Below are 11,125 nucleotides of genomic sequence, written 5' to 3' on the forward strand. Positions count from 1 at the left end.
AAACCTTCCTGTGACAAAGTACGCCACAATCGTCTCAAGCTTTGAATGTTGATAAGCCAACCTTTGATAACGGAAAAAGTGTTCGTGATATCTCGTCCGACAATGTCATGAACAACTATTGAATAAAGGTTTCTTTGGGCTTCGAGCAAAAATTATAGTTGGTCTGTGGTTCCTGAATAAGGTTGGCCATGTTTTCTTAGGGCCCCAATCGCTTTAGTATTAAAGATATTAAAGAGTTGGTCGAAAAAAAGAACGAATTCGGCAGATTGAGAAGTATTAAGGTTTCCGGTACTATATAAAGATAGCATTGCACTAGCAACCGTATTGCTGAGTACTTGAGCAGCTAGACGAACACTCATTTTTTCAAAAGACGTGGGACTATGATGTGCCGTTGTCAATTTAGGCGCACATCGTATACCGCGATGGGAATCCTGTTGATGAAAATGCAGAATGTCTGTCCATTTGACAGGATGTCAGGATAAATAGATAAATATACAAGCTCAACGCGCTAATTTAGGTATACTTGTATGTATATACCTGTTGCTCGTCTGGCATATACTCCAACTGCGAAAATAATGACAATTATATGACAAGTTACTTTCGGTAACTCACGAATGAAGTTTGGAATGCAATTTCTCAAAAACACGACTACAGATTTTCTCCAAAGTGTCGGAGAATGCTATGTACTAGTTCATGAAATTCTTAAATAATCTTATTTTTTTTAGTTTAGTGTCAACCATTTATGAGTTTAATAAAATTTTGTCGTATACGACATTTGTCAAAAAATTTGCAGTCAGTTTTAATGTTATACGTTAAAATGTGATACAAATTTTTATAAATTAACCATACTTTTTACTAATCAGCCTAATCGTGAGTTTCGCCCGAACAAAATTTCGCCAACAATTTTTTCATCCACCAGTGGTGAATACACGCAAACGAAAAGTGAAAAAGTGACCCTGTTCTAGAAAATGAAACTCATGACAAAGCTGATATGTCCGAAACTAAAGAAGAACAGATAACTCTATTTGAAAGATCTTGATTAGTTTAGTACGACAGCAATACTAACGCACTTTGTACCAAATATCCGAAAACATTTTGGTTAATTACTCGGAAACTGAAGAAGATATCCAAAAACCACAAATTGTCAAAATGACGCTTCCGGCAATTTTCCATCCAAGCGACGATATTTGAATAGGTTTGTATAGTTACCAATAGTCAGTACTAATTTGTACTGGAACCAGCAAATTTTTACTAGAAAAGTGTATGATAACTAATGCGACCAACCGTACTTCTTTTGGAAGTACAGCACTTCTTTTTTCCCTCTTGTACTTCGTACTTCGAAGTACAGTCAATTGTACTTTTTTGCGATATTTTGTACTTCGGGAGGGAGATTCTGTAACCAGTTAGCGACAATTTTCGGATCGCTATCGCACTTTTTGACGCATGATATAAATGTTTTTGCGTTAAAAAGTACGATAGCGATTCGAAAATCGTCGCTAACTGGTTACAGAATCTCCCCCCAGGTCCTGTTCTTCTCCGTTCTTCTGGACATTCGTCACATGGCCGGGCGATAAATTCGTTTAAACCATTATAGTCGCCGGGGCCTCATATCTGCGCAGCTGTAAAGGGCTCAGAAGGTGTCGTGCACTTGGTTGGATCCATGCATGAGGACCGGGTACATCCCCAAGCCTTGGAGGGTAGTCAGTGTTGCGTTCATCCCGAAGGCCGGAAATGGTTATCATGTTTCTTCAATCAGTCACTGTCTTTCAAGAGCTCAATATGCTTATTGCAAGAAAAGGTCGGTAAATACCGCCCTGGACACATTGGTAAAGTCGTCAGAGGAATCCTTCACGCATGAAGATTATGCAGTAGGAGCCTTTCTTGATATCAATGGAGCCTTCAACAATCTCACTCCAGAGGCAATAGTCAAGTATATTCATAATCTGGGGGTTGAGACCAACCTACTAAGCTTACTTCGTGACAGAACTGTCGCGGCGGAGTGAACCAGGTAACTAGGTGCACTCAGAAAAAGGTTTAGTTATAATAACCAAGATTTGGTTATAGTGACAAAGTGGCATAGTTGGATATGGCGAAATAAATATCTAGTTCACGAAAGTCTGCAATTTACTTGAGCCTTCTAGTTGAGACAAATGTATATTTGTTAATAATTACAAAACGACTACCTTGAGTGGACAATATTGTTAGTTGCATAAAATCATTGTTGAGCAAATATAAACAATGCTTTGGTTGATACAAGTTTTCAATTAATTTTATGAACTTGCTGTAGACGTGAATCAGCTAACCGTTTATTATTGGAAAAAAAGTTTCAGTTTGACACAAATAAAAAATTACTCGATGGTTGTTGTGTTTACTTCTTTTATTTGCATATATTAAGCATAAAAAATACAAACATATTTACATAAATAGTTACTAGTGTAAATAATACATATGTATATGGTGGTAAGAATTTCCTAAAAAGAAACGATTAAACAGGAATAGTCGTGCGAAAACCCAGGTCAATATCTGCTGGAAGTGCTGGTTTAAGTATACTGCTTTGCGTTTTCCTTGGCTAAATAGATACTTTCTAATTATAATTCACATGAATTACATATCCACTGAGAAACGCCGGTTGGCATCAAACTTTATATTGTTACGATTATCCTCGAAACCTTGAGGGATTTCCCAAATATACTCGGGCTCGTATCGCTGGATTGTTAAATAAAGGCTAACGATGACCAAATGGTAGTACAATTAACTTTATTGTACAACAAACAATTTTACAATACTTGCTAATACAGTAAAAACACTACAATACTTGTTAAAGCAATTACAACGCTTTACCGAACTTGTTACACATAATTAAACTTATAGCTTGCTTATTCGCAACTCGCTTCTCTGCTCACTTTACTTGTGGCTTGCTGACTTGTAACTAACTCACCTCGCTGTGGCGGCGCCCTTATATACCTGCGCTGGCACTTATGGCAACTCTAGAACATTCTGAAGTTTATCGCTCATTCTCTTTCTCTCGCTGTTCGCAGTGTTCATCCAACTTGACGTTTCTCTTTGTGGAACATTCTACGTCCTTCCTCGAACATTCTGCCTATTTCTCGTTGTTCGCTTTGTGTTGCCGCAGTATTTGCCACAATATTTTTAAATAACCATACCCGCACCGAAACAACTCGCGGCGATGGCAAAACTGAAACTGAGACAAACAAGCCTGGGCATGTCATAGCACACACTTTTCTTTCTCTACCCAGCGCAGTGATCGACATGCCATAGCTTACTGAGCGCTCTGTAACCACACGCGTGTTTCACCCGTATACGAACAGCGGTAGCGGAGCAATGATTTCCACGCACACAGTCTCACACACTGAGAAACGCCGGTTGGCATCAAACTTTATATTTGGGGTGTTCACAGTTCGTTCCAAATAGTGTCTCAAAATGTAGACGTCTACATTTTAAGACGTTTTCTAACCGTAAAATCTGTGGTGTTGTTGTTTCCCATACAAAATTGGAAAACGACGCCGTCTACATTTTGTCACACTCAAAGGTATGTTTTTTACGCGTCAACTTTTTGCAACCTCGCACCAGGGTTGCATTATGGCAATACTAATCACATTTTTTTTTATTTATTGGCACGTTTTCTGTATTTGCATATAATTTGAGCGCAATTTCTGATGAAAAGAAACAAATCAAGGAAAAGAAATAACAAATATTACGAATTGGTAATTAAGTTAAATAATTACAATTTTTCAGAAACAAAATCGAAAGGCGACATATAAAAAATGCACGCAAGGAAGAAATGTCTGGCAACACCAGCAAAGTTTTGAGACGATTTTGCGACTGCTGCTAGAAAGGGGTGCTCACAGTTTGATGCTAAAAATGTCTCAAAATGTAGACGTCTACATTTTCAGACACAATTTGGAACGAACTGTGAACACCCCAATTGTTACGATTATCCTCGAAACCTTGAGGGATTTCCCAAATATACTCGGGCTTGTATCGCTGGATTGTTAAATAAAGGCTAACGATGACCAAATGGTAGTACAATTAACTTTATTGTACAACAAACAACTTTACAATACTTGCTAATACAGTAAAAACTCTACAATACTTGTTAAAGCAATTACAACGCTTTACCGAACTTGTTACACATAATTAAACTTATAGCTTATAGCTTATAGCGGAGCAATGATTTCCACGCACACAGTCTCATTCATTGAATCGTTTTTATGCAATGATCGGCATACTAGCGCATTCAAACGATTCAATAAGTGGGACTGTGTGCATTGCTTAGCTGGCGCTCTTCGTATGTGAAACACACATGAGCTCAGAGAGCGCTGATCATTATTCAGGGGGTGCTCATAAGCATGAATATATTCCGCTCTCAAACCAAATCGATCAACTAAGATTTGGTAACTATGACTAATCCATGTGTTGAAAGAAAGCTTATCTGTATTAGCAGAGCTTAATGGCATCCTTTTATGAACCATACTTTAAGTTGAATGGAATTTGTAGAAATATGCTTCAAAAAAATATTTATTAGTATTTACCAAACCCTTCAACTAAATTAACGATTTTGTACAACCTAGATGAATATTAGAAGCTTTAATATATTTAGTTATAATTACCAACCCATGGTAATAGTTCCCAATCCTTGGTCACAGTTCCCAAATATTGCCAAATTTCGGGAACTGAATATCTTTAGTTGTCGAAACTAATCCTTTTTCTCAGTGTGGACGATCAACGACAGCGGAAGCCTAACATTGAGGAAAGGTGCGATTGGTATTCATGCGTTGAGACTAGACATTTCGACTGATCCTTTTGGATCAGCAGTCAAGAGGAAGTTGAAGTGGAATCATCTCCACACTTTCTTTTAGACTCTCCAACCTTCGCGAGGCTTCTTCTTCTTCTTCTTATTTGGCGCTGTAACCGCCTAAGCGATTTTGGCCGAGTCCAAAACAGCACGCCAGTCATTTCTCTTCTGTGCTAACTGACGCCAATTGAAAATGCCAAGTGAAGCCAAGTCCTTCTCCACCTGGTCTTTCCAACGCAGAGGAGGCCTTCCTCTTCCTCTGTTCCCAGCATCGCGGCCCGCGTTGAATATTTTCAGAGCAGGAGCGTTTCTGTCCATCCGAACGACATGGCCAAGCCAGCGGAGCCGCTGAATTTTAATTCGCTGCACTATGTCTATATCGTTGTAAAGCTCATACAGCTCATCGTTAAATCGTCTGCGATATTCGCCATCACCAACGCGTAAAGGTCCGTAAATCTTTCGCAGAATCTTTCTCTCGAAAACTCCAAGAGCCGCCTCATCAGATGCTTTCATTGTCCATGCTTCGCGAGGCTTACACTGAGAAAAAGAATTAGTTTCGACAACTAAAGATATTTAGTTCCCGAATTTTGACAATATTTGGGAACTGTTACCAAGGATTTGGAACTATTACCATGGGTTGGTAATTATAACTAAATATATTAAAGCTTCTAATAGTCATCTAGGTTGTACCAAATCGTTAACTTAGTTGAAGGGTTTGGTAGATACTAATAAATATTTTTTGAAGCATATCTCTACAAACAAACATCCATTAAACTTAACGTATGGTTCATAAAAGGGTGTCATTAAGCTCTGATTATACAGATAAGCTTTCTTTCAACACATTGTTTAGTCATAGTCACCAAATCTTAGTTGAGGCAACCACGATTTGGTTTGAGAGCGGAACATATTCATGCTTGATAGCCACCCCTTATTAATGCTGAGCGCTCTCTGAGCACCTGTGAGTTTCACATACGAAGAGCGCCAGCTGAGCAATGCACACAGTCCCACTTATAGAATCGTTTGAATGCGCTAGTATGCCGACCATTGCATAAAAACGATTCAATGAATGAGACTGTGTGCGTGGAAATCATTGCTCCGCTACCGCTGTTCGTATATGGGTGAAACACGCGTGTGGTCACAGAGCGCTAAGTGAGCTATGGCATGTCGATCACTGCGCTAGGTAGAGAAAGAAAAGTGTGTGCTATGACATGCCCAGACTTGTTTGTCTCAGGATCAGTTTTGCCATCGCCGCGAGTTGTTTCGGTGTGCGCATAGTTATTTAAAAATATAAAGCTTGATGCCAACCGGGGTTTCTCAGAGGATATATAATTCATGTGAATTATAATTTGAAAGTATCTATTTAGCCAAGGAAAAATCAAAGCAGTATACTTAAACCAGCACTTCCAGCAGATATTGACCTGGGTTTTCGCACGACTGTTCCTGTTTCATCGTTTCTTTTTAGGAAATTCTTACCACCATATACATATGTATTATTTACACTAGCAACTATTTATGTAAATATGTATGTACATGTTTTTTATGCTTTATATATGCAAATAAAAGGAGAAAGTAAACACAACAACCATCGAGTAAATTTTTATTTGGGTCAGACTGAAATGTTTTTCCAATAATAAACGGTTAGCTGATTCAAGTCTACAGCAAGTTTACAATATTAATTGAAAACTTGTATCAACCAAAGCATTGTTTATATTTGCTCAACAATGATTTTATTCAACTAACAATATTATCCACTCAAGGTAGTCGCTTTGTAATTATTAACAAATATACATTTGTCCCAATCAGAAGTCTCAAGTAAATTGCAGAATTTCGTGAACTAGATATTTATTTCGCCATATCCAACTATGCCACTTGGTCTTTATAACCAAATGTTGGTAATTATAACTAAACCTTTTTCTGAGTGTAGATGGAAACATTTTGACTCGCACTTGTGAACAAATACTTAGCTCTCAGGGATCAAAATTAGCCGCATTCGAAATTTAGTAATCGGCTCACGGCGTTAACTTAACCCAACGTAACCTGTACTTCTTTGAGCTATGAAATAGTTGGTCACATTAATGATAACCCAAAAAATTTGCAAGAGAGCACTGAATCGAGAGCGTAACGACACGAGAGCTGCAAATTCTTGCTAGTGAAATTTTTACTAGCAGAAATTAGCTAGCAGAAGAAGAAGAAGAATAAATGTCAAAAGCCCCCATTTGTTGAATTGGTTTAGCACAAACCAAGGCGAATTTATCAAAGGTGGTGTTACTAGCTCAGCTGATTTTGTGTATGTGTTTCAATGCACGGCTTCTGATATCAAATTGAAAAATTTTGTTTGAATTTCTACACACACTCTTACAGATTTTGACAGTTTATGCCGCCAAAGCAAAAACAAAATATATGTAAATTTTTGTTTTTGTACTCCTGCTATCACCTTATATTGATTTGCCTTGGCACAAACAAAAGTAAAATGAGTGTAAATAAAAATATTAATGATGTACTGGACAGTGTAAGTGTTTGTGTGTAAAGCAAAGAGTTTAAAACTGATTTATAAATAGTAAAATGTTTACAGCAGATTGTCAAAGCAGTGCAACAACTGTTCACTTGCAAGTTTTTGCTAGTTTTGTGTTCAATAACTTCTTCTGCTAGTTTTCTCTTCTTCTCAATTTTACGCTCTATTTTACTGGAGAAGTTACTATACAAACCTACAATTTATTTAAAATAAATCTATTAGCCCTATCTCCAATTCCATGTAAATAAATCTCCCCAGTGCTTAAATAATTTTCACCACATTAAATAGCTGCACAACACCCTAGTGTTGCAAGCCACGCTTTTTCGGCAATTAGGGTGTTGTGCAGCTATTTAATGTGGTGAAAATTATTTAAGCACTGGAGAGAAATGTTCATATGGAATTAGAGATAGGACTGATAGATTTATTTTAAATAAATTGTGAATCTGCGATAATATCTTTTCAGCAGATGAATATACTTTTTAACCTTTTTCCCGAAAATTTACATACAGGCTCGAAAATATGCGAGTAACATTCAAATATCGTCGCTTGGATGGAAAATTGCCGGAAACGTCGTTTTGACAATTTGTGGTTTTTGGATATCTTCTTTAGTTTCCGAGTAGTTGACTAAAATGTTTTCGGTTATTTGGTACAAATTGCGTTAGTATTGCTGTCGTACTAAACTAATCAAGATCTTTCAAATAGAGTTATCTGTTCTTGTTTAGTTTCCGACATATTCAGCTTTATCGTAAGTTTCCTTTTGCTAGAACTGAGTCACTTTTACACTTTTCGTTTGCGTGTATTCACTACAGGTGGATGAAAAAATTGTTGGCGAAATTTTGTTCGGGCGAAACTCACGATTAGGCTGATTAGTAAAAAGTATCGTTAATTTATAAAAATTGTTATCACATTTTGGCGTATATCATTGAAACTGACTGGAAATTTTTTTGACAAATGTCGTGTATGACAAAATTTTATTAAACTCATAAATGGTTGTCACTAAACCAAAAAAAATAAGATAATTTAAGAATTTCGTGAACTAGTACATAGCATTCCTCCGACACTTTGGAGGAGATCTGTAGTCGTGTTTCTGAGAAGATTCGTTCCAAACTTCAACCGTGAGTTACCGAAAGTAACTTGTGACAATCTTTTATCCAGGCGACGATATAACATTTAACTAAAATATTCATCTAAGTAAATTATAATTGTCATTATTTTCGCAGTTGGAGTATATGCTAGACGAGTAACAGGTATATACATACAAGTATACCTAAATTAGCGCGTTGAGCTTGTATATTTATCTCTCTCTAACACATTAATTCTATATACGTCAGCACCAACGCCCGACAAAGTTATGTCTGTATTTAATAATGGCTCTATGAAAAAATATTGATGAAATGTATTCGTAGATTTTTATTTACTTCATTTCATACATTAGTATAGATCTGAATGTTTTTTACTAAATACCAGGAATAAATATTTAATAAAAAACTATTTCATTTAAGCTTAACCAACTTTTAGATGCTGGGAGCTAATTTTGGAACGTTTATTAGTATAGATCTGAATGTTTTTTACTAAATACCAGGAATTAATATTTAATAAAAAACTATTTCATTTAAGCTTAACCAACTTTTAGTTGCTCGGAGCTAATATTGGAACGCTCAATGAAATATTTTCATAGACGGTAAATGCAACCCTGGGCGCATCATTAATGAGCTGAAAGACCAAAACAAATAAAAAAAATCCATCTGATCCAATATTCCCAAAAATTATAAAAGCAAAACAAAAACAATTTTTCCAATTGATGCACTGGTATTTTTATTATTGCAATACAGTTTCAGCTCTTCAAACATTTTCCACATTATGCTTTTAAAGCTAGTAGTTTCCGACCCCATTTGCTCGTTTTTTTCAGTTCTGAATTTAGGCTAGGTTTTATGGGAACTTACTGTGGGTGCATACAGACCACATTTTGTAAATATGTTCATACATATATATGTATACACTTCAACTGAATTGTGAGATATTTAATTTTATTTTATAATGAATAATGACTAGATGTAAGACAATTTTTAATTTCCTTTATATATTGCATGCTTTAGTTTTAATTCTTTTTAAGTTAAGTTGTAAAGTTGTAGGCCTCCTGAGGAACCGAGCACCTTAAAAAAATCGGTAACGCGCCTAAAAGCATACCTCACAGGTGGTGTGGAAAATGCAAGAACAAATATAAATGGAATAATTTTCGTAATTATTAAATGGTTATTGGTATTTTCCATCTCAAAAGTGATCATTAATTTAAACGTTATTTAAGCTGCCTTTACACGGTCGGTTTTTGTCGGTTAACTAAAATCTACCCATGTAAATTGCAATTCAACCGTAAAATGTAAGCGTTTTGGCTGGATTTTCCAATCGACAGAAATCGACCCGTGTAAAGTCAACTTTAGGAATTTTTTAATTTGCTTTTGTTTTTGCTTGGGCGCCTTTTGAAGATGTGCCAAAGAATTTGTCGCCTTAAATACAAAAAACAAATTCTTTAAGCGATCTTGCGCAACGGTTTGTTGATGTTATGCTCACGGCTACCGAAAACACCAACCTCAACGTAGTGATTAGCCTTCTTGCGCCAGCTCGGTTGGATGTGTTGAGCTTGAATGGCATCAGGAAGTTGGAGGCTTTCTTGAAGTGGGTTCCAACAGTGAATATTTCGTGCGCCAAATAATCAACGCACTGAATTTCGTGCGCTTTACGCAATTTGCGTTCGATCACAAAGCTGTCAGAGATTGGGAAAGGTTGATGGTTGTGCTTGACAATTCCACGTTTGTACATCAATTCACGAACTGATTTAATATTTGGATAACCCCATATAGGGTTCGGAATACGTAGCATATTAATGGTTGCCTTGTTCAATTTGATGAACAAACCGTGTTTATTGTGGCGAAAACGGATCAACAGTAAAACTTTACGCTCTTTTGGTGCAACTTTGTTGATACCGCGGATACGTATCACAAAAGTCATTTTGGATTTGGCGCAACTTCATCTCACGGCGTCCATCACCGAGTTTTCTTGTTTGATTTTCTCGGCATGCACCAAGTTTTCACTTTTACGGAGTGTAATCGCAGCAGAGCGCTTTAGTTTACGCTTGATCAGGGTAGCAGTTTGCTGGCATGCTTCTTGCTGAACTTCAGCTTCGACTCAGGGACAGGAGGCAGCTTCCTGGAAGGTTGTCTGCCCTTTGCTTGCGGTTTCTTACTTAGCCCATTGAAAAGGCGAAAAAAAAGTTCGCCAATTGTTTATAGCACATCGTAAATAAGCCACTCGATATATACCATTTGTATTAAACAATTTAATTAAATACTTTTTAATACATAGATATGCTGCAACCAGGCACTTACTTTCCAAATTCCATCCTGTTTATCGGCATAATTTTCCAAATATGCCAGCTGCTTCATTACTAATAACCCCATTTTCAAACTGCGCCTTCTTTGTTGCCTCAACATATACTAAAAAGACATGAATTTACATTAAACAATAGAAATCGCAAAAATTAGCAAATAAAATACAAGCTTTGTTTTGTTTTGTTGTCAAATTTCTGAGAAATGTGAATTCACCACGATGCGATACAGAAAGAACAAGGACCAGGGATGTAATTTTAAGTAAAACTATTATTCAGTGGCAAGGCGCAGAGCGTTCAGGGCAGCAATATTAATTTGTATCAAATATAACATTAAACGGTGGTTCTAATACATTTTTTGATTCTATTGTGGCGAATACTGCGGCAACACAAAGCGAACAGGAGAAATAGGCAG

This window comes from Rhagoletis pomonella, unplaced genomic scaffold, assembly GCF_013731165.1.
Source record: "Rhagoletis pomonella isolate Grant_MI unplaced genomic scaffold, Rhpom_1.0 Rhpom_scaffold_00009, whole genome shotgun sequence".
In the NCBI taxonomy this organism is placed as follows: domain Eukaryota; kingdom Metazoa; phylum Arthropoda; class Insecta; order Diptera; family Tephritidae; genus Rhagoletis; species Rhagoletis pomonella.